Below are 24621 nucleotides of genomic sequence, written 5' to 3'. Positions count from 1 at the left end.
GGACCAGACTGCTCCCTTTCTGCTGGGCTTAGTGCAGCGGTAAGACTGTCACTTATGGCTCCCTAACACATCCCCATGGGCTGCTCCAGCTTTCACCAGATGGCAGTGGTGCCTCAGGGACCATCCATCAGAGGAAGTTAACAGCAGGCTCTCCTCCCCTCTCCTGGCACGCCTACCAAATGGGGGGCTTTGGGGAGCAAACCTTCTCTATCCTGTTCAAGACACTCCCATTTCTTACAGCATCTGCAGCAGGATGTTATAGAAAATCTCTCCATAGGAGTACCTGAACAATGAGAACAACACTAAAAAACAGGTGGTCCTGCCAGTTCCTGTAGCAACATCTACAGACTTCTGTGAAATTCCATAGATTCTTTCTGTTATTAAACTTGAAAAGACATATTTTATAAATATAAGAACAAAGTCAGATGGAATCAGAGCTTATAGATTCGGTTGTGCTGCAAGCCCTGCATTTGAGCTAAGTCATCTAACTTCCATTTTGCAGTCTTAATGATGAGCACAGTAATCCTCTTTCAAATAATTTATGATAGGTTTAATTCAGTTGTCATCTGCAAAGTGCTCATGGTGACAAATATCATGGAAATATTTATCTGAATGTTTGTATAGTTGTACAGTTCTGAAGTATAGGCAAAAATTATATTCATGACTGTGTAAACACACTGAAGTTTCCAGCAAAATATTTCCATCCACTTCTCTTCCCAGCCTTTCCATAACTCCTGTCACATTCCACACTTATTCATAAACTCTTATTTATTTTGGTTACAATAATTAGTCTGTCATTTCTCCTACATAGAAAAGCCATTTTCCTGGTTTGTTTCTCACTTTTCTCCATTGGCTAGAGTTTGGGACAGATTTTTTTTAGAGCTATTGGACAGACTTTTCAGAATATGTGGGGAAACCCTAGAGGAAACTACCCAGTAAGTGTAGGATTCTGCCAGAAGTGAGAGAGTTCAGCTGCGAGGTGCAGCCCAGCTCAGTTGTCACAGAGAAGGATGGCTTGGGAAATGGTACCTCAACAAAAATACAGAGAGATACTCATTTTCCTAAGGGAGTTGCCTCTTACCATCTAGTGGACCAGGAGATCAGGCAGGTGTCATTCAAACCTGATCTGATCAAAGAGTAATGATCTATATATGAATATCTATAGAGAGACACACGTGTATGTAACTGTACACATGCAGGCTCTATGTGCACCCAGCAGAACAACACACGTGATCTACCACAAGAGTCTTCTTTGAACTACAGCCCTGGTGAATGCTGAGGTGATTCCATGCTTGCATAAAACAATTGTACTGTTAAGAGAAATGATGGCTCTAGTGCCATTTCCAGCTTCTCTGAGTGGCAGAAGGTGGGCAGAGAATTGCCTGTGGCATGTGAGCTGAAAGCTGCTACCACCTGAATCTTCCTGGCATGTGAAAAACAATGTATTATCTTCTGTGATATGAACTATGTTCTGAGGCACAGGAGAAGTCTTGTCTATTACAGGGAGGCACAGAGAAAAAGGAAAGGAGTGGCTTGTAGTGGCTGCATTTTTATGCTGAATTTATATTCTTACAATGCTGAGTTTGGAGCTGCAGCTCCATCCCCACCTCACCCCAACCCTGCAGCTGTGCAGATGTACAAGCTGTACTGCACGAGCAAGGAAGAGACACATTTTTAATAAGTTGTTCTGACATTTCTACGCTATGGCATTTGTATTTATTACAGCAGACCATCACTGTGCACATTGCAAATCAATACAGTGAATGTGAAGGCGTTCGTAGCACTCAGAGCCTTGTCCATTACTGTACTGTCCAGTTGTTTACAGTGCAGTAATGAGGCACTTGTAGGCCTCACTCAAATATGGCTTTCATTCCCCAGCATGATCAAATGCCAGCATGCTGTACAATGCTTCCTTTGTACATCAGGTAGAGACTGATTTAGCCTCGGATAACTCCACGGTAGTCAACAGGGCTGCAGTTCGCTCACATCATCAGGTAAAGGTAAAAAAAGTCAAAATCTCAAAAGCACTCAGTTTCCAGAATTAGGGAACTTTTGGCTCTGATCCCTTTCAATCAGGAAGAACTTAAAGAGGGAAAAGGGAACACAAGAAGAGGGAGGTGTGGAGACAGGAAAAATATACCATTTCAGCCATGGATAGGCAGCTTCCATATGACAACTCATGAGCACAGCTCAAAAACCCATTTCACAGCTTCTTTGGCTGAAACAAAGCCTGAGCAAATGTTTGTATTTCATATTCTAGTATTACAGACTGAGTCTGCACCAGACAAGCTGCAGAGACACTCACTGATTCTCTTTGCCATGTCCCTTGTCCCTTCACATGTCCTAGGTGTTGGGTGTTGAGTGTTCATTTAGTAAATATTCTGGAAATCTGTACTTAATCTCTGTGGAAACAGGTAAATATTAAATTGAGAATGGAATAATAATAATAATCATTATTATTATTAGTGGTGGTGGTAGTGGTAGCTTTACATCAGGAACATTAATCCTGTGAAAGGGTTTGTGACTATAAGCAGAATAATTTCATTCCATGTTTTCAGGAAGGAGGAGACACATTCTGAATATGACTTTTTGTTCTCTTCTCACCAGCAAGACAAAGGGTCTGTAGCAGTGAGGAGGTTTGAGCAGCTACAATCTGGTGTTGCACTGAGAAACTCAAAGCCCAAAGAGCTGGTTTGCTTGCAGACCAGAGAGATTTCAGTGAGATGCCATGAGCAGCACTGACTCACTTAAAACATGGCTTTGTCCTTCTCTCAAACATCTTCAGTGACCATAGTAAAAGTAAAAACTGAAACTCCTGATAAGGAAAAAGAATAGATGAAATACAGGTATTTTGACTTCTCTCATTTTGTCCCCAAAGGCTTATTTCCTTCTGGCAGTTACAAATTTCTTCAAAATCTCACACCTATACTTTTTGTCTTCAATTTTCACATTTATTCCTTCTTCCTGTTTTTAAATTTTTTTTCAGTCTCTCTTTTCTTGCCAATGATTTCCCTTTCAAGATCTCCCTTATCTCATTTCTGTCACACCCAGGTGCTCCAGTGGCCCTTCCCCACTGGACATGTCTCTACTCCCAGCCCTTCGTTATCTCCCTGCAGCAGCAGGTTCATTATCCTGCTGTTCCTGACCCAAACCCAAACTACCTGTTTGACAGCACCCAGCTCTGGTGCAGGGCCAGTTCAGATGGAGCAACCCAGGCTGTACCAGTACCTGCTCACAGATGTGGCTCAGGAAGCCAGATTGATCTACCCAAGTGCAGAACAGGCATGGCTACACCTGGATCAGGGCTCTGGTGTTTGAGGAGGGGCAGCAGCTGGAATTGTAGACTATTGTAAACATTGCTGTCTTGCAGAGCACAGAGGGTGAAGACTCACCTGACCACCAAAACACTGAGCAGGAGCTACAGCAGCAAGGTTACAGCATCCCTCAATGAATGACTGCCCCCATGTCAGCTCCTTGTCCAAAAACAAAGTATTCCTCAGAAGCCAATAACTAGGCAGGGTGCCTTGCCAAATTATTGTAGGATACTTACAAGGAATTGTTGCTTTATCTGAAATTACCCTGTTTACTTGCCTTAACATTTTTCTGGATTTATTTGCTGATCTGCAAATTATAGTAAATCATTTAATTTAGCCAATTAAACAAGATGTGGGTTTGGAATCCCTTACATTTTTTAGACAAGAACAATCCATAAAATTTACATTTTATTCAGCAGCTCCTAATGAGCTGATTGTAATTGTTGTCTCAAGCAAAACTTATTTCTGCCACTGTGAAAGCTGATTTCGGAGTGTGACGAGTTGGTGCATCAGATGGGATGCAGCAAATCCTCCAGCTGATGGGTTCCCCTGCTCCATCTACCCTGACCTGGCACGGCCACATCAGGAGGAGCATCACTGCTGTAAGGCTGTGCTACTCTGTTTCAAAAATTCACACTTCTCTAGTGTGTACAAATAAGAAACTCCCTTGCTACCGCTCCAAAAATATTTAACAGTAGTGGCTCCAGGGATGATTCACATTATTGAAATGTAATTAGTCCTACAAGAAGTGTAGGAACATTTACTAGTCTTTTTTATTAGCATAAAGAATAATTACAGTGCAGGGACTTCTTTTTAATACAGTTTTAGAAGTACATATTTCACACTGTCAGCACAGGGAAAGGCAGGGAGACTTGGTAAGCCCACAAGTGTTTATTTGAGTCATGAGAAGAAGAGAATATCCAAGGTCTATAAGTAACCTGAAAAGGGGGACAAATGTACTGTGGCAACTCAACAAAGTGCTTATTCTAATCCTTATAAATATGCACCACATGTATCTTTTATAACTGTTATGTTTTGCAGTATTTAGGCAATAGTTGGTATCAGAGGCTTTGTCAGCTATGCTTCAGTGCATTCATAAAAGCACCTTCGTTTAAAGAAAGAGGATTTCATAGTAATGGGCAAAATTGTAAGTGCTGTCAATGGGTACATTTCATCTCATTGATTTACACTGTGTGGGATGATTGCCTGGCCTGAATCACATATGCTGGAGATGTGAAGCTGCATTCGGTGCAAACAACTGGAGTTCACAAAAGAGATGAACAGGCAAAATCTGCTAATGCTTTGTGTGGTCACTGTCCATGGAACACTCACAAGAGTGTTCACAGGTTTACACTGAGATGATCTCAACAGTGCAACAGTGAGGGGAAACCAGCAAATGATGAGTCTCCAGATGCTGTCTGGAATCTGTCTGGGGTCAAAATACACCTACTTAATTGGCGGGTGCTCAGTTTTGGAGCACAACATTGTTGAAAAGGGGCCTTGAGCTGGGACAACCACTAACTACAGCTAACTACTACTATTTCAAGATGGAATATGCAGATTGGGATGGCTGGCACGATTAGCAAAACACTACTAAAACCTGTGTTTGCTGGGGCTTGTTCTTGCTCTGGTCTGTAAGGTGGGGGCAGCCTTGGGTGGATTATAGCCTGAACTATGTGAGAGAAATTGTTGGTGCAGCAAGGTGGCTGTTTTGCACAGAGTGATAAGTTGGGTGTGTCACACACCCAACCTGGGCTTTGTTATGGTCTTAATGACAAGAGATAACACCCTGGCATACTCCACCTAAACTGTGCCAGCAACAATAAATCAAAACACAGAGGTCTGGTTTGCTTTGCGTTTCACAGCAGAGATCAGATGCAAACACCACATTTCCTCTTCCAGCCTATATCATATTAGACCCCAAAAATTATGTTTCTATTCCTCTACTAGATGAAATAAGGACATAGTCTGGATATTATACAAACAATTGAATTTTTATTTTCTCTCTCTCAAACAGGAATTCAGTCTGTGGACTCAGGTGGAGTAAATGCTCACCTCTTGCCCCAAATGACAGTGATAGGGCAAGCACAGAGTGAGATTTTTTTATCACTTGTAATAGCTTAAAATTTCAGTTTAGAGATGGGCAGATTATTTGAAGTGTGCACTTCACAACAAACATTCCTCAAATCAAAAGCATCATAACAATGGAACTCAAAATACTTTGAGCACAACTAAAACCTTTAGTGTAGAAGAGACTTGAAAAAGTTTCCTGGATTTAAAATATAGGCTATAAGCCCAGGCAGAGAAAAGGTTAACTCAGAGCAGAGCAGAACAGGACAAAGGAGCCTGAGCAAGGTCAGAGGAAGGTAAAACCTCTATGCAGCACCGCAGAGAACCATGCTGAGTTTGAGTCCCAGAGGCAATACAGATGCACCAGTGCACATGTTAATAAGCTTCATCTCAGCAAAAACTATTAGCATGGGCACAATCTCCTGCTGCACCAATTATTCAGCATTGAGTGCTAGTTTAGTTTCTTCAAGGTGCTCCACTGCAAACAGCCATGCCCTCTGCTCCCTGCCATACACAGCTTCTTTGCAAGCAAATAAATCTGTAGTGTGCAAAATAATTTTAAAAAAGGACATGGCTTAGCTGTGGCTGCTCCTTGCTTCCAGTGTTTCCTTTGAGGACTCCAGAGCTATAATAGTTTTGACTGTTTGAGAAGGTCCCCTTAACACACTGATGAGGATGGGGTTTGGATTGGGAATGTTTGAAGTACTCTTGAAGCACAGAGCCCAGGCTGGCTGGAGCAGGGGGCTGGCAGCCAGCAGAGACTGCTCACCTTTAGTCTCACCCTGTCATACGTGGTCTGCCCTGGCTGACATTGGGTTTCCTCTGTGTGCTGAGTGTCTTAGAACCAGGACCTGCCAGGAGAGGACACCTCTGGCATATCTGGCAGCAGCTCTGTGACTGTCATTGGTCACTGCCTCAAGAATGAGTTTGCCTGGAGACTGAGGCAGCTGCTTGGGCTCAAATACAGCAGGACTTACTTTGGGTCACATCTGCCCCAAAAACATTTTGGCTGAACTGACTATTTCAGTGTGCCTCCCATGTTTGTGGCCTCTTTGTCATATCTCAGATGGTGTTGGCCCAGGGATTTATTTTAAAATTCTGGAAGTCCCCACAGAGAAGGATGAATTCCAATGGAGTGGGTTCCCCATGGCCAAGCATGCTGGCTTGGGGATTGACTGACCCTCTCCAAACCCAAACTGCTCCACTGCTCCATGGAAGTCACTGAGAAGCCAAGAGATGCAGCCAGGGAAGAAGATAAGTTCTGTAGCCAAATAAAATAAATAATTAATCATAATTATAAGGTTATTTTATGATATCACAAGAAATCATCAGGAACATTCTAGTGTCTTTCTCTTCAGACATTTTTTAACTGAGGAAAATTCAGCTGAGTTTTGTGTGAAATATAAGGCTTGCTTGGGGGACAATTATCTCCCCTTGATGTGTTTTTATGTCTGTGTGATTGATATATATACCAGCCTTAACTTCTTAACAGGGGTTTTGGCACAGTTCAGGGAGCAATTCTCCTGGCCCCACTCAACTTACATTTAAATGTAATAGCCACTACTAAGGGTTTTTTCTTGCACAAAGGACCAGATGCAGAAGCAGATCTTAGATGTCTGAAATTAGATTTTGGAGCTGAAACTTAGATCCACTTGAAGGTTTTGCAAAGCCTCTGAAGTTTGTGTACTGAGAGGTGTGGGAGCAGCAGGAACAGCAAATCATTGCTGCATTGGAAAGACTGGGGGGCTTAGGTAGCAGGTAAGTACAGTAGTGACACTTCAATCAAAAGATATTGTGAGCTCATCCCGTCCCTGCCACCATCCATTTAATCCTGCCACAAACAGAAAAGCCTCTGTGCTTCAGAAAGGAAAACAAGCCTTTTTAGGATCAGCATACATAAAAAAAGAGGTGCAGCTCTTCCTCTTGTGAGGCACTGTTACTGACATGCAGCTTGTGTGCTTGCCTAGGTCTGTATCTATGACCTGGCCTTATAGGCCTGGACAATTTCCAGATTACTTGGCCTCAGTTGTGCTGCTCTCCTTACTTTGCTTTGTCATTCTTTGTCTCCAGCTAGAATACTCCAGCCTGTGACAATTTCCAGAATCTGTTGTTTGGACTCATATTTTTTAATCCAACTGACTAATAAGCTTCCTACCCGTGCTAGCATTTCTCTCCTGCGGGCTAAGCATCATCACATGTTTTTAATTACCTAATAAACTTGACCAGCACCACTTCAGAGTCCTAAAAATTGTTGAATCTAATCCTTTCCTTCTTCCTCCTGTCTGGTGACTCATCATGGCTGGGAGCAGAGTCAGGCTGAAGATCTGTGTGATGCCACCAGTGAGTCCCACACCTGTGCCACAATGAAACCCACTCTGCTTGACTTGGTAAGCGAGTGGAGGAGTCTCACTTCCTCTGGCTGGGCTGGAGGTGGTGGAGTCAAAAACTCCTTGAGGAAGCTTTGTTTCCAAGAACAACATGGAAACTGCTAGATATTGAGAGGAGCAGTGAGGAGACAAGAAAAAAATTAATAGAAGAAATAAAGCTAGTCTAATCTAGAGTACTAATAACCAGGGTACAGCATTTAGGGACTGAGTGACAATTCCTACTCTCAGCTACCCACTTTGTTATGTCCTCAGGGAAGGCACTTTGGATCCCAGCACCTGGAAGGCCTTGGGCATTTCATGAGTCTCAGTTTCCCTTCTCTAAATGAATAATATCACTTTCTTACCCCTCAAGCAACTTGCAGGAATAAATACTTCAAAGTTTGTCAGGACCATGGGTATGGGTTGATGCACACCAGCAGATATGCCCAGGCTCTTCTTGTTTGAAAAGCCCGTGTGCTGTGAATGTCATACAGGCACTGGGTTTGTGGAGCCCAGCTGGGCCTGGGGGGCCATGCAGACATTGGCAGTGTGTCTGGGGGAGCTGTGACATGACAGGGGAGATTTACACCTTGGCTGCCTCCACAGTAACGTCCTTGTGCACACAAGTCCTCACTGTACCTGCAATGTTCGCTGCAGGGATGTGCTATTAATTCAGATCCCAGCCTTGTGTGCAATAATTTTTCCATGGAGACAAGCCCTGAGACAGACATAAGAATGGAAATGTAAGGCAGGGCAAAAATTAAGGCCAGGGAGCAACAGCATGGTGGGAAAGGAGGGTTGTGTACCACTTTTTCACTACCACTGCAGGACTAGCAAAGACTCCTGTAGTCTCTTCAGTATTCTCTGCTCCCTGTGCTTGAATATGTCAAGAAATCAAATTATTTGAGAGAAGCTTTCATGAGTCAGTGTAGACAATGCAGAAAAAGATGGAAGGATTTGGTTTGTCCTGGCTTTTTAACGCAGAGCAAGCTGAAGTTCACACAGAATTGAGCAGTTTGTGCCCATGGACTTGCACAGCAGCAGAAGGCTAGAGGGAGAGAAATGAGAGCCTGTGAGGAGGAGATGCATAGAGCCAAAGCAGGCCAGGAGAAATGAGCACTAGGCAAAAAGAGAAAGTGGGCATGCCTGTTGTGAGTGAGTGTGCAGCTGTGGAGAGGGGCATGTGTGAGACAGAAAGTAGATGAGGGACCTGCCAGTGGCAAGTGTGAAGATGAACACCCAGTAGTGACAATGATGTTTGGGGCAATCAATGATGCTTGATGCATGGAGGATGGGATAGATGTCATTATTCTACAAAACCGTACACAAGCAAAAACAAAGCCATCTTTTTTAAATGAAAATGAAAGAGAAATGACAGGCGAAAAGCAAAATATTTCTGAGATGATTTAAACAAAGAGAAGTAAATCCAAAGAATATATTTTTTCCCAACCAATATGATGTACAGTATAGTTTACAAGAGAAGAAAGAAAAAAATCAATCTGTGGCAATATCTGATGTGCCTCTGTGTAATAAACTGTTCTGCAATTATATGAAGAAGGTGGTGGTGGTGACGAGAGGTAGGGGATTTTTGTGTCTCCAAATGTGCTGGGTTTGTATCATCCTGTCACCAGTTGTTCAATATTGTGATACCGGACAATCTCCAGTGTTTTTCCCAGTAGGTCAGTGAACTTATTTTCTTATCAAGCCTTAAGGCAGGTGCAGACATGAGGAAGGCATTTGCCTTTGTTTTTCTCCTTCAGCCCAGCCCAGCAGCTCCTTAGTATGCGTGGCCAGTGATTCAACCACACAAGTTTCCTCCTCCCATTATTTTCTTTATAAGGATTGCAGTGAAAAGCACAATGGGGAGAAGTTTCATCTCTCCCTGTAAATACGAATGAGAGAAGTGTCTAATACCTGTTATAAAAGATGGCATTTTAATTACCACCTGTACTGCAGCAGGCACATGCACACATCTGCACCTACACACAGAAACACAGTCATACACATCCTCCACTGCACCTCTCCCCCCTCCCCAGGATGAGGAAGGTCTTCTTCCTCCTCCAATCCCTTCTTCGCCTTCATACAACCCAGGGAACACGGGCTGATTGGAAAGGTCTCTTTCCTTGATAACAACAATTCAATGCACCTTGACATTTTAATAGCCTGCCGTCCTAGTGAACACAATCGAGCTGAGCAGTGAAGCAAAAATCATTAGGTAAGCAAGATAATCTAAACGAAAAATCAGCCTCAACTGGTTCCCACATCTGGGGCACATCTGGGCAGAGCCTACCCTTTCCTGCCTGCCTCTGAACTGGAATCCTCTCATGGGAAGGCTTGTCAGGGGAAAGAGGGGCGTCCACAGATTTATTGCCAGGGGAAATCCACCCCCTCCTGCCCCCCATCCCTCCCACCTGCAATCCCGTTCCCTGTGCTCAGCCCCCACCTTTCCATAGGAGTGAGATGCTGACTTTGCAAGCCATTCGCTTTATGAATATGACCCTCCAAGGGAAGAAACCCTCTCACAAGCCCAGAACTATGTTATCATCGTTATTAAGGAGCTTAAAAAGGAGCTGGGAAGAGGAGACACCGGTGGAATTGCAGCCTGATTGTGATTGATGTGTTCCTATTAGCTCCTCACTGTTATCTCTCTGGATGGCAAGAACAGCCAGTGGCTTGTAACACAACAGATTACCTGAGTTTTCAGCCCTAGACGGATGTTTAAATAAAATATAGTCCCTTTTAGCGAGAAGCTCATTTTCTCTCCGAGGCTCCCAGACTATTTCATGTCAGCTGTGATTCGCTGTGACTCTCCTCAGTAAACATGTCTTATCATTAATAATTCTTTACAAGCACAATTTCATGGAGTCTTTTTGTATGCGCGCGTGGGGGGAGGAGGGGGCGTGCATGCGCAAATGTTGGTCTCAGCCTCATCTCGACACAGTTTGGGTACCCAAGGTGCTTCTCTTCAGAATTTCACCTGCCTTGCCAAAAATGATTGATTACCCCTAGCAGACTGGGTGTCCAGCTATACCCAACAAATGACTTTGGCCCCTAACAACAGGCCTTGGCCAGATAGAAATCAATATTTCACCATTAAAATCTATCAAAGAAGAGTTAAGGCACCATCTGTCCCTGCCGCCTTTCCATGGTGTGTGAACATTAAATCCGACACTTGTAGTACATGAGTAATCAATATATAGTAGTTCACAGATCATTTGTGGTCCCCTTTTAGCAGTGATGGATGCTTGGAATAGTTGTGATTCATTTTGTCACACCATTAAACAAGATTCTGTCCAGTTCCTTCCTGATTTCATTTAGAGGATCATTCTTCACAGTTCATAAGAGAGAAACGGTTTTACCAATCTGCTTCTATTTCAATAAGTCACTTTATAGAGATTTTGTGTCCTGCAGACTGTAAAAATTCTGGAGAGATAGTACAAACATACCTCTAAAACTATTCACTGCATGACATATGCATAAAGTGTGAAAAGCTGAATGTAAATATGTTTACTTCTTTATCTACAAATATTGGTTTTAACCCTTCCCTTGCCAGAGGGTACTTGAGGCAGAAGCGCTTGGAAACACAGCCTTGCCTAGGGCAGTTACAGCCAAGTTTGGGAGTGGGCTGTAATTAAAAGCATGAATAAAACAACTGCAAACTCAGTGATAGAGCTCTATTCCTGAGACTGAAATGGTGAGCTCTCAGTAAAATAAACACCTTTCTTAATTGCTTCTGCTGATAAGCACCCAGCTTTTTCTGAATTTTTCATTTTATACTGACAATAAAGCTATAATTGCAAAGCATGTTTAAGTGGTTCCAAATAAATGGCCTTCGTTTTTTTTAAGTTTTCTTATAATTGCCATTATTATGCAGACTTCTTCCTATTTGGAGGAGGGGAGAGAATTACATATTAATGTTCCATAGATTATGAATCTCGTAAAAGACCTGCTCTCTCAGTCTCCAAATCGTTCAATCAGATCCTCAGACGATGCTGTAATTGGGCATCATGATGGGGCTTCTCAGATTTAAACACTTTAGGAATTGGCCCTGTCTGGACTTCCCCTGGCTGCAGTAAGAGATCCAAATAATATAAGCAGTAGGCTTGGACGCAGAGATAAAATCAGAGGGAGCCCTGAGGATCTGTCAGAAGACATCTTCTAAAACCTGCACTGTGGTGCAATTTTCCTAATTAAAGGACATAAATAGCAGTGATTCATGCAAGTATCAGTGCTAGCCTGTCCACTGTGGAGCACTTGATGCAGTAATTTTTAATCAGGTTGGGCATTTATAACCAGCTCATTTTTAGGAATCCCATTTTGTTGCTGGAGTGTGCTGACTCACTAAACACAGGGCAGAGGAGGAGGAGGAGGAAGGTAAAAGCCTGTCCTCAGCTGGACCAGGTCCCACCAAAGCTTTCCTGGCAGTAGGCCAGACTCCACAGACATTTAAAGAGGGAGAACATTTGAACAAAATCACCTCCAAGTGTGTGGCTGTGTCCCAACAGCATCGAGCGGCTCCAGGCAGGTGGGAAGGGGCAGGAGGAGAAGGGAAGAGCCCTGTTCTCTTCAGTGAGATCACCAGGAGAGGGAAACAGGGCAAGCTGATGAGTCCATACTCATACAAGTAATGGAGCCAGCATATTAGTGATAAAGTGGTACAGATGATTTGTGTCAGTAAGGCTGAGTCATTGGAGCAGAAATCCACGGTGAAGATGAAGGGGCACAGGAGGTCCCAAGGCTGGCTTTGTCACAGCTCCTGGGTGGCACTCAGCTACATAAAATGGCTCCAGGCAGAAAAAATTGCCCTGGCTACACAAGGGCTAGTGTCCCAGGAAAGCTGCCCATGGTTCCACACACATCACAACAGGGGTGAGAATGGGGGAGCTGTGCCCAGGAGCCCAGCTCTGAGACACAGGCCTTGGCTGCAGCTGTACCTTTAACTTCTTCCTTCATCACGTGCTAATTCCATAAACAGAGCTCTGCTCCTGAAAGATTAAAAAAATGCAAAGCATCATTGTTAGAAAAAAGTTAAAAAACTAGGGCCAGAACTTCAGCATAAATCAAATCTGCACCTAGATTTCAGTGAAGATGTTCTGATTTGCACACAAGGGAGGCCCTGTATATATATATATATATATATATATATATATATATATATATATATATATATATATATATATATATATATTTCAGAGAAAAGAAATGCCAAAATAATTACTGACTGTATTCCAGAAAAAACCACCATGGAACCAGTGTGGAAGTAGTTCCTAAATTCAGCCCTCCCCCTGATGCCCTGGAGCTGGAACATGCTAAAGGTCCTCCTGTTACCACTGAGAAACTCTTCAGGTTCAGCACAGAAGCCGAAGAAAGAAAAGAGATTAACAAAAAGAACTCAAGTGAAATCTGAGTTATTACCAGTAAACACATTGCATGGGGAAAATAATCAAAAATGAAAACATGCATCATCTTTACTCTTCTAATATTATGCAGAGTACTCCTCTTTGGCTGAACCTCTAATATGTGTAAACAGATACAGGTATTGATTTTTTGCTAATAAACTGCATAGCTGTTATTCCCTTTTTATAAATCTTTTCCTAAGCACAAAAGTGAGCAAAAGGGAGGGGGAAGGGGTTGTAGGGCAACAAGACTAATCAGGACTTCACCATCAAAGTAAATACATCCAATTAACGGCTATTAAAGAAGAATTTTATGGCACCATGCACAGTGAAGGCCATTACAATCAGTGGAATTAATCTTAATTATTTGTACCTGTGTACATACATGCAAAGGAAAGCAACTCACATTAATCTACATTAAACTTAATACACAGTTGGTGTATTATCTTCTGAGTCAAAATTGACTGCTGGTTTCTGCATATGTATCTGTGGTGCTATCTTCAGTATATATGGGATGTCTAAGGGCAGAATTTGTTCCATATAGAACAATTCAGCAGTTGAAATCTTTTTTGTGATTTCTAAGAAGCAAAAAAAAAAAACCAAAACCAAAAAAACCAAACTGAACCAAAACAAAAAACAAATCCAAAAACACCAAACCTGATATAGGCAGATATTATAATCTCAGAAGCCTTTCTTAAAAAAAAAAAAAAAAGAAAAGAAAAGAAAAGAAAAGAAAAGAAAAGAAAAGAAAAGAAAAGAAAAGAAAAGAAAAAAGAGACACACAAAAAAAAAAAAAAAGCCCAGAAGAGGCTATACAGATTTATTATCCAGCTTAAGGGGAAACTGAACAAATATAAATCTGTGGCTTTCTGAGGTTTAAATAATGGCAATTACTACCCCCAAAATATTGCATTTCATGCACTGTGGACAACATTGTTAAAACCACCCACAATATTTTGTACTGTGGGGATTTTTTTCAGGTTTTTACAGAAGCTGACAGTAAATTATGTTGGTTGTTTGTTCACTGGGTTTGCATTATTTGATAGGGCTGGCTGTGGAGGTCTGTGCTGTGGTAACAATAATGAATGGTGTACTTTTTCCTTTAAATCCCTGTCTAATGAATATAGACATAGGCAAACAGCTACTTAGGATTCCAAAATATAACTAACCACAAAGCAGAGCTCCAGCTGGCCTTCCCTCCTACTGCATTGTTCAAGGGCATTTTCCTTATCAAGATATGACTTTTGAGTCCTAAGAAGGAAAATGAGAAGCTGTCATCCACTGTACCCAGCAAAAGCACTTGAGACGTGGTGGTGATTGAGCAGTGAATTGCTTGATAGTCTTATAAATAAAATAATTTATACTTAGCATGGGTTTTATCCAGTTCACAATATGCAAAATCCTGACTGTGCAGAAGCCAGTAGGTCCCAGTTTGATGCTGTGTCTCTGGTCAGGATCCCCAGAGCAGATGTTACCTACTTTAGCTAACACAGATCAGTGCCCTGTCCTGTGTGAAAGCATAAGCACTGCGTTTTAGCTGTGTTTTTATATATGTTATTAACTTCCAACAGCTATCAGGAGATTAAAATCTCATAGAGCCACTCTACAAAATATTTCTCTTAGGGATAATCACAGCCAGCAGCAAGTTAAAGTCTTTCCATGCCAGCATTTGCAGCTGTGTCAAAATATGGATCAAAGTCCAATTATGCACTTCAGTTGTTATTAACAAGCATTTTGGGTTAATAATTGTAACTACGAACCTCTGGTAATAAAACTGGCAGATTCATGAAGATTTAAAGAAAAGGGTTGATTATGTCTCATGTTATTTTCACTCCTTCAGCAATGTTTAGTCTGCTCTTGAATGTTTTAGGAGCTGTTACATTTCACTCTATGCTACTTAAAAATTGATGGATGTTTCTCAGCTATTTAACATTACGGCTGAAGTGATTTCTGCTGCCCAGGCTGCTCCTGGGGCTTGCTGCAAGTTACACCTGCACAGGATGCTCAGTGCTCTTGAACTGCTGTTCAGTCTGGCTTTTTAGTATGAAATCAAATTCTTATGTCAATCTTCGTTTTCGCACTGTCAGGGAATATCAAAAGGGGTGGTGTCACTGCATTTGCTTTAATTCAGATGCTTACTGAAGTCTGAAGTGACCGTCCTCTCCTCTGCTTGTACAGCAAAGCTGAGGCTTTTCCCCCAAGCCCACATCACTGTCCTGTCTTTGCACATTAACCATAAATCCAGAGATTATGTTGCCTTTGGGTTTCTCCATCAGGATGACAATATAAGCACCACAAACGAGAAAGCCTCCCAGCCCAGGGGCATCCAAGCAGCAAGGAAACTAAATGGAGAAGCTCCTGAAAAGGTGGGGAGTACAGAAGATTAATGGGGATGAAAGGAAACTAACTTAGAAAAAAAAAAATGGGAGAGTCACCTGCCAAAGACTGATGTGCTCAGAATGACCTCAGTGACTCTTTTTGAGAGGATATTTGAAAATATACCATTTCCCACTGTAAAATGGTAAGCCAGAGCCCTGATGCTCTTCAGAGAAATTCTGCACTGGGAGAAGCTTGCAAGTTGAGACAATGCAGGTGGTAGTGAACTTTTAAGAAAGCCAGTGAGCTCCATGATGAAATGAAGGCTGAAGACAGAAGTACAAATACCATCATTAGCTACATTCCTGAGATCTGCAAAGTGCACCAGAAATGTCTTTTCATGCAAAAAGTTGTTAGCAAGCCTGAAAAACATCAAATAAGTGGGTATGGATGGAGAAAAAAATTGTATACAAAACTGTGTCTTTGTGAGTAAAAACACAACAAAACAAAACAAAACCTACAAATGGATGTTTCTGAAAATATCTCAATCCTGAAGGATTAGCCTCAGCAGAAGTGTCACTGCAGAAACCATCTGCATATTGAAGAGGCTGCCTAGCAAGGCATTTTTTTCCCCTCATTATTATTTTCTACTTAGATTGCTAAGAAAAGATCTCTCAGGAGAAATAACGGTAGGATCTTAAAAATAGTTCTGAACCTGCCATTAAAAATTCAACACAGATATTGTCTAAGCCAATTCAGGTTGTTTTGAAGTCATCACATTAAATATGCTGAGAGTCTCTGCTGAGCTTGGTTTTAAATCTAGCACCCACTAAAATATTTCCCTGAATTAGATGGCCAAAGAGCAATCAGTGCTTGAGGAGCAGCTTGTGGGTTTGAGGGTACCTGGACATCAGGGCACAGAGAACAGGCTGCTTCCTCCTAATGGAATAAAACAGGACGAGGAATTGCTTTGAAACTAGGTGAGGAGATCCATGGGAGTTACCATGAGGACAAGGAATTGCACTTTAACTGGAAGAGCTGAGACACAGGAGGTACCATGAGAAACCCAGAGTCATCACACTCATGAAGAGTAGCATGAAGAGTAGCATCTTCTATAGTGCAGATGTTTATATTTATATTATTTACCAAAGCAAATGTTATTTGGATACATTTAGTGAGGACGTACCAAGGAGAAACCTATATTAAATTAGGAATGTCTGCAATTGGAGGAAATATTGATATTGGTCAAGAATTTTCATAATTCATCTTAATGTGGAGAATAGAAGTGGAAGTGGGTAAAACCTCAGCCCAAGTGAATCAGGTGGAAAACTACTGGACTCTTGAAAATACCCAGCAGAAGCCATAATTTTCAGTGGATGGGAAACACTGTGAGGATTTATTGTGTCCTAAATTCTCCACCACTACAGCCTCAGAGCACATCAAGGAATATGAGTCATTGTTTCTCTTGACCTTCCTCTGGGGACAGCAGAGAATATGCAATGAAATGGTTTCTTTTGCCACCAGCTGTATTTTGGGGGGCAGGGGCTGCAGGTCCTGTTTGCTCCTGTGAGAGGAAGGCAAGGTGGAGATGTCTGCACTGGGAGGGCAGGGAATCATGGATTTGGTGTCTGTGCATTCCCAGAGGAGTTTGCTTGTCAGGCTGGCACTGTGAACACCCAGCCTTGCAAAGAGAGAGCCAGGAGGATGCCTGGGAATGAATTCCAGCGTGCTGGAGGCATGGGCTGGGCAGGCAGTGCCTCTGTCCCCAGCCCCGTGTGCAGCCTGGGCTCATGGCACTGCACACTTTAAAGCCTCAGACCTGTTCAAGAACATAAGTGAGTGAGTAAAACCCTTTGTGGTCCCACACAATAATTCAACTTCCATCAGTGCTGCTGATCCTGCCAGTGCAACAATACCAGCTAATGCATGCCAAAGCAATAAAATAGCTGTTTCCATGAGCAGCCCAATGTAATTTGAACTCTTCAGTTCTTTCCAGTTATTTACAAGCATTGTATGTCACAAACAGACCACCTCTTTTGTAATGTTCCTTACAAAAGCTGTGTATTATATTGGCATAATAGTCTTCTTCAGGGAGAGCATTTTGTTTTAATAAAATGTGTGCCACCATATTTAATCAATCAGATTGATTGACACCAGCACTAGCTGCATCTCCCAGCAGATGCTGCTGCTACCTCATTCTTATTCCAGTTTCATTTCTCAATCAAATCCATGTGTAAAAAACATAATGTGCTGCCAACATAATGTAATAAAATTTCAACTGAAATGCACGCCACCACGACTGAAACTGATAAGTCAAAGTATGGGGAAAGTTAACTTTAGCAAAATCATTTTTGACATGAAAATATTAAAGTTTTACAGTTCAGATATGCTTTGGCTAACCCTAACATAAATACAAAAGTTTCTCGGGTGTTTAAAAAAAAAAAAAACTATAGAAAGAAATTCTTCTGGAAGTTATTGAGCTTTTAGCTGGCTCCCAGCATTTTCTAATATTCAGAGTTTGCTGGTGTCATTCCAATTCGATTTAGGCCACCCAGGTGAGATGAATTATAACTTTTTCCTGGACAGCTGAGGTGCCTGTGTTAGGTGAACACTGGGTAGTGGTGATGCAGGGCTCAGTGCCAGGGGCTGAACTGGCAGGTTTGGAAGGCAAAGGATTCCTACAAGCACAACCCTTCCTGGTAGATGTCACACACAGCATGAAACTACTCTGAACTCTTTCAAAGTCCACCTTAAATCATCTGCACACCCCACATTACTCACAGGGCATGTGTGGGTCACAGAGCACATTTCTGGGGAATTTGCCTTTCCTGTGCTTACAGGAGGTGGTTTCAGACCACTGGAGGTGAGACCCCTCTTGATACAGGTGGTCCCTCATACACCTGAGGAGGCTGCACTCAAGTCCTGAGGTCAAGCTTCAGAGCAGTCCCCAAAGCCAGATGGGAATTAAAGCTAAGCAACTGATTGCTTGACAGATTTTATACTATGTGCATGATATTTTCATGTGTAATTACTAAAGGAGGTATAAGAAGAGCTCCAGAACTGTTTTCTAAGGCCACAAAATAAATTACTTCCCCTTCACTTATTTTATATTTCTCCCAGTGATTATGTGATAGGAAACACATGCCACCAATTTCCATCCTTCTGTTAAATAGGAGAAGAGAGGTTTTTATCTGAAAAGATGCCTGCTGCTTCAGAACACCTTTTTTCCTTCACCACTAATTTTCAAATTAAAAAGTTTCATTAGCTGCAGTCCTGCTGGACAGGGCTCACGCAAAGGAAAGACTGGGAAATTTTAGGCTGCGAACTTGCCACAGCTGAAAGTTTTTCAGCCTCTTCTTTCAGCAAAATGCCCAAAAGGTAACTATGTAAATAAAAATTACACCTGAAGAAATGGCAAGGCTGACATGTTACCAGCCTGTCCACTTTTATCTCCAGCATTATCCCTCTAATGCTGGAGCTGCTGTCCCACCACTGCCATCCCACTCCTCCTGAGCCTTCCCAGAGAGGAGCCAGGGCTCCCTGCCTGCCAAAACCAGCAAAGACACATGGACAGCCTGAAACTGATTCCAAAAAAGAGACAAGGAATTGATTCAGCATTTGGAAAAACCTGCTTCATAGTGCAAAGATCAGCCGACATAATTTATGATAATGAAAATTCAGCAATAGTTTTGTTATCACCTACACATAATATCAGGAGAGGTAATTCTGACAGCAGAGGGCTCTTTAAGCCAACAGGCTGAGGTACAGAAGGATCTGGTAGCTGCCAGCTCAAGCCAAACACATTTGGCCTGAAAATAAGCTGAAATTTATTAGTGATGAAAAAAACTAATCCCTAGGACTTCCTTGCTTTAGAAATGAGTTGGATTTCACAGCAGCTGGAACTGTAGTTCCAGTTTGATTGTAAATATAATTTTCATTTTAATTAGATGTAGTTTTTTTGAGAAATAACTTGTTTAAAATTGCATTTGTTATTATGACAAGCTATAGTAAAACCTATGACTATTGTTATCTTGGAAAAATTCAGATACATAAAATAACACACTGCATCAATGAGATAAAAGTGGCTCTATAGTCATTGCTTTTTAGCAACTAGTCTGAGGAAGAAACCTGAACTTCTTGAAAGAGCCCAGGCTGCAAAAACTTGCCACAAAATCATTCAAGACACTGCCTGCATTTTTTTTTTTTTTAAGTTTAAAAGTCATCAAAGGTTCACTGTTTGCTCCCAGCTCATTTTGGGACTGAGACCCCATTGGAAGATGTCAGACAGATGTCCTTTTGTTCCCTCAGGAAACACTTGTCCTCTCCTTTGATGGAGCATCCTGTGCTGAAGGGATTTTCCCCATGGACAGGTCACAACTTGCTGCCTCTGAGAGCTCAAGCACTGGCTCTGCAGCATTGAAGTGTCCAACACTGAAAATCTCCTCCCTGTTCATCAGATCCAGGTAGATATTTCCACCAGAAAAGCAAACAAAACTGCCCATTTTGTGAACAAAACACAGCAGAGCAGGTGATGTATTACATATTTGAGAAAAGGCAGAGCCAGAAAAGCCAGAGCAGAGCTTTCTTGGAGACAGTACAGTGAAAACACTCCCATGTGGAAAAAAAAGGAGAAACCTCTGTAAGTTTTCCTCAGGACTGCTGCTGAAAGGAGCATTGTGCCTCCATATCACAAAGCACAGTGGTAGGGGCAGGGTTTTTCATAGTATCTCATGTGTGCCTCAAGCAGAGTCTGGCTCAGTGTGGCTTCAGCAGGCAGAACTGATGGCCACGTTCCAGGGAAAAATGGCTCTATTAAAACACAGATGAGAAAGAAAACAGCAGCATGATTTCCAACCCTAAAATATTTTGATTAAACTTCATCCACATCTGTACTAAGATTCTTTCTGGCACAGCCCTAGCATTGTCCTTCCAGGTTATAACATTCCTTGTTATTCCAGATAGTACCAGTGAAGCTCAATTACATCCAGACCCATTACTGCCATTTTCTGATTAGCAAAACAGCCACTTAGCTCAGAATCTGGGCATGTTCTTTCTCTTAAGAGTGGTAATTTGCACTGGAAACCATAAAGCCTTTCCCCTCTGTTCCTGAGTTACCCCTCCCAGAAGCTTTGGAACGAGGCAGTTTGTCACTGTGTATATGGAGGAATTGAAGCCCAGAGGGTGAAGACCAGCAGCTGAAACATCAATCTCCAGTGCCAGGAGATTCTCTGGGAGGCTGAGCCATCGGTGTGGGGCTGGCAGGGAGGGAGGATGGCCCGTGTGAGGATCCACATCAGTGCTGGAAGGCAGGGCTGGCCATGGAGTGTGAGGCACTGAGTTACAGCAGCTGAATCCCCTCCAAGGTGGCTGAAACCTGCCCGAGCTCCCCTCCAGTATGACCAGAATTCACACAGCATGAGGCTGCTGTGCTGCAGCCTTCCAAAGCAGGAGCTGGACATGGGCTCTGCTCACAGCTCCCAAAGAGCCTCTGGTACTGACAGACCCCCAAAAAAGGGAGGGAGACTCCCTTTGCAGGAGGGACAGACAGTGCTTGTCTGAGCTGACATCCTACAGGCTCTGCCACCTCCTCACAAGGATGTCTGCCTGACTAATACCTTTTCATGAATGTCTCTGTGACCTTTTCTGGTTTTTGTTTAATGCACAGTTCAAGCTTGTCAAAGGTCTGATCACTGAAGTGTATTTTTGTGTGTACTTTTGGCTCTGGACACTTGAGCCCATGCATTTCAGTCTTCCACTACAGCCACTTGTTGCTTCCTGATCCTTCTATGTGCATATTTTTAATTAAGTTTCCCTTCTCCCCTACCCCCCAACATAAATTCTTGGTATAAATAAGTGGAACAGTGCTCCTCCCTTCCACAAGCATTTCAGCCCTGAAGCAGAACATGCTACCACTGGGTCATATTTTCTCGTGGCAGTGAGGAGATGTACAGAGGGACAGAGGATCTGTGCTCTGGATGCCTGTGGTCAAGGTGGGAAGGACACATTTTCCTCCCTTCTTCTCCTTCTGGCTGCCTTTTCCTGCCATTCCCTAGCACAAGGCAAGGAGCATCAGTTCCTTCTCCCCAAGTGCCTGGGAGCTGTGATTTGACTCTGGATGGCAGAGAGGAAAAAAAATGAGGCACAGAGGCAGGTGCTGAGGGTAGAGGAAATGGTGCCACTGCTCCTGTCCCCGTGGCCAGCACCACGAAGCCCTGGCAGCCACAGCACTCCCAGCACAGGCTGTTCCCGTGCCTCGGCTGCAGCGCTCCTCTACAAGGCTCCTGCCTTCTATTGGGCTTGGCTGCCTCCCAGAATTTCCCTCAGGAATGCGACGGGAAGGAGGGAAATGGCAGTTTTTAACACTTCATATTTCAGCCCAAACAGAGTGAAAATTCAGTGGAGCAAAACCACAGAGGTTGAGCATCTCTGTAACCCGAGGGCTGCCTGCTCATCAAACACCGCCAGCACGCCACGATCCCAATGCCAGCGTTGTGAAGGGCAAAGACAGAGGACAGTTGTGTGAGGGGACGTGTTGCAAAGCCTGGAAAAAATATTTCATTGAACACCCTCCTATGGTACATGCCAGAGAAATTAAAAAAAATCTGGACATTAATGTTTTGGAGAGTTTAGAAAGTTTAAAGGAATACGAATACCCTCAAATTTTGGAAACTTTTCAATTCCTGTTCAGCATCCGTGGCCTGACTCCATCTCTAATCCATTTGTTACTGCATAGACATTAAAAGTTCTGTTTTGCTCCATGTTGGGCTCCCTCCTTGGCACAGTGGGATTTGCAGCAGGATTGCAGTGCCTACACCCACGCTGTTCACCCGGAATTTGGCTATGGGGTTATTTACAGCCCTTCCCATCAAACGAGGCAGGGGGGCAGCTGCCAGCTGTGCTGGTAGCTTTTGTGATGAGCAAACTGAATGCTCTGACTTTGGCTGGAAATGTATAATTCATTGCACTCAAAAAAATGAACATATCAGATGTGAGGCTCCTGTTAAGTTGCCCCACTGCTTGGCTCAGGTTTCTCCTCCTCTGTGTGTGAAGAAGCTGCTGCACGGCCCAGGACTATGGAGGAGCTGGGACAGCAGCTGTGCTGCATCCTGTTGGAAATTTGCTGGATTTGAGGCTAGTTTTACAAAGACTTTGGCAAGGCACAGAGAGGAAGAAACTTCAGGATATGTAGCCAACGCTGGGAATGTCCCACTGAGGAGAAGGTCTTCAGATTTGGGTGTTGATGTTGAAATAAGTTGATGTCATGCCAATTTACTCTTTCCTAGATAACTCAAAGAACAGTTGAGTGGTACCAGGAGAGGTCAGGGAACAGGACATGAGACTGGGGTATCCTCATCTCTGCCCATGGGCAGATGTGCAGCCATCTCCTCCTCAAGATGTTTTGCACAAAAGGCTTTGTTTTCTCTCACTGAAGGCATCCATCCTGATGTTTTTCTTGCTTTGTCAGTTGTTATGGCTCATCATTCCATACTGGCAGCCTGTTTGGGACTTACACGAATGGAACTGTAACAGAGCCACAATTTGGGTAAAATTATCTGTGCTAGGATGGCATAAACCAGGAGTTTTCCCATCTAAGATGGGAGAATATTTTGGCAAGCAGGCCTCTGTAACAAGTATGAGAACTTCCTTGCCATGACATTACAATCTCTAGAATAATCCAAGTGATTTAATTTCTTTGCTCCACAAAAGAAACCATATGGACTGAGACTTGATGAGAGCCATTCAAAGGACTGATGTTATCCCAAAATTTGAATAACAACTCCTGGAGAAAGTGAGGCAGAAGGATCAATGCTTAATGAAATCCAGGCCTTCATTTGCTGGGACTAACAGCTAAGGAAACTTGTTTAATTTCTTCTTTGAGAAAAGTGAGATAAATGATGTATGTGTCTCAGGTAAAATATTTGATCACTTACCTTCTTAGTCATCACTGGTCTTTAATCGTACATTATGTAACATTACACCCAAAACAGATTACATCAGGGGGGAAAATCACAACCATGCATCCTGCAGAAACTAGAAAGCAATTTGTCTCCAGGAGGAAGGATGCTCTTTTCTGCACACTCCGTGTACAACACCATTTATCATCTGGGAGCAGAACTGCGCTCAGCTGAAGTCACATCAGACCAACTCTCCTCTTCGAGGTGCCCGTCCCAACAGCAGCCAGACCCTACAACTTTCCCAGGGCAAAGGCCTCTAAAGCAATGTCTAATCAGTCAGCCCAAACAGGTTTATAAGACCTTTTAAACTCAGGCTCTGCTGTAGTGGAGTACAGCCTCTTCCCAGCTCTGTGACAATGCCATATTCAGAGACCCACTGCACTTGCAGATTGAAGACAGATCTATTTGGTAATAAAAAAAAAAAAAAAAGGCCTCCCAAAGCCAAACCCTCCAAACAACTTATTTCCTACTTTAGAAACTTCTCTGAGCCTATGAAACCTAACTACTCTTTGGCACGTCTTCTCATCCCAAACACAGCATGCAAAAGTAGTAATATTTTATGTTTCAATTACAGGACACTGTGGGCTGCTGCCATCTGCTATGAAAGGGACATTCTGCTCCCTGAACATCCTGGTTGTAATTTGCACAATATTTGAGTTTCTGAGAGATACCAGGAGCTCCAATACAGTGTGGATAACCATCAGCGCTAGTGGCACTTAAAAAATGGGAGAGGTGACTTGAGGGTGACAGTGGATTTTGGCACCAGGGAATTTTTCCCCAGGCAGTGGAAAATATTCCAGCATGCACTAAACATGCAAGAAACTTTCCCCAAAGCACATGCAGCCCCCATGGCAAAATGAAAACATGAAGGAGTGCCTCATGTTATAACATCATCTCCCTTTTCCGGAGTTACAGTTGGGTTCAATTTTCTATTATTGCAGATCTTTGGGGAGGGACTTGTTTGAAGGGCTCGGCCTTGGCCCAAACCCTCTCCCACTGGAAAACAATGAGCCCCTCGACCCCCTCGCTGCTTTAATGGCAGAAGAGCGCAGCCAGCACAGAGTGCTTGGGGAAATTCCTCTCCTCCACCCGCTCCCGCACAATGGGTCAAACGTTTCATCCCTGCGTGAAGCCTGAACAAACAGGCATTGCACAAGGAGCGTGCTGGGGAAGCGCAGCCGCCGTGCCAAGGGCAGCCTCCAAG

Source organism: Lonchura striata, chromosome 7, assembly GCF_050655825.1.
Source record: "Lonchura striata isolate lonStrDom1 chromosome 7, ASM5065582v1, whole genome shotgun sequence".
NCBI lineage: Eukaryota > Metazoa > Chordata > Aves > Passeriformes > Estrildidae > Lonchura > Lonchura striata.
The sequence above is the reverse complement of the archived record's forward strand: the minus strand, read 5'-3'. Positions refer to the sequence as shown.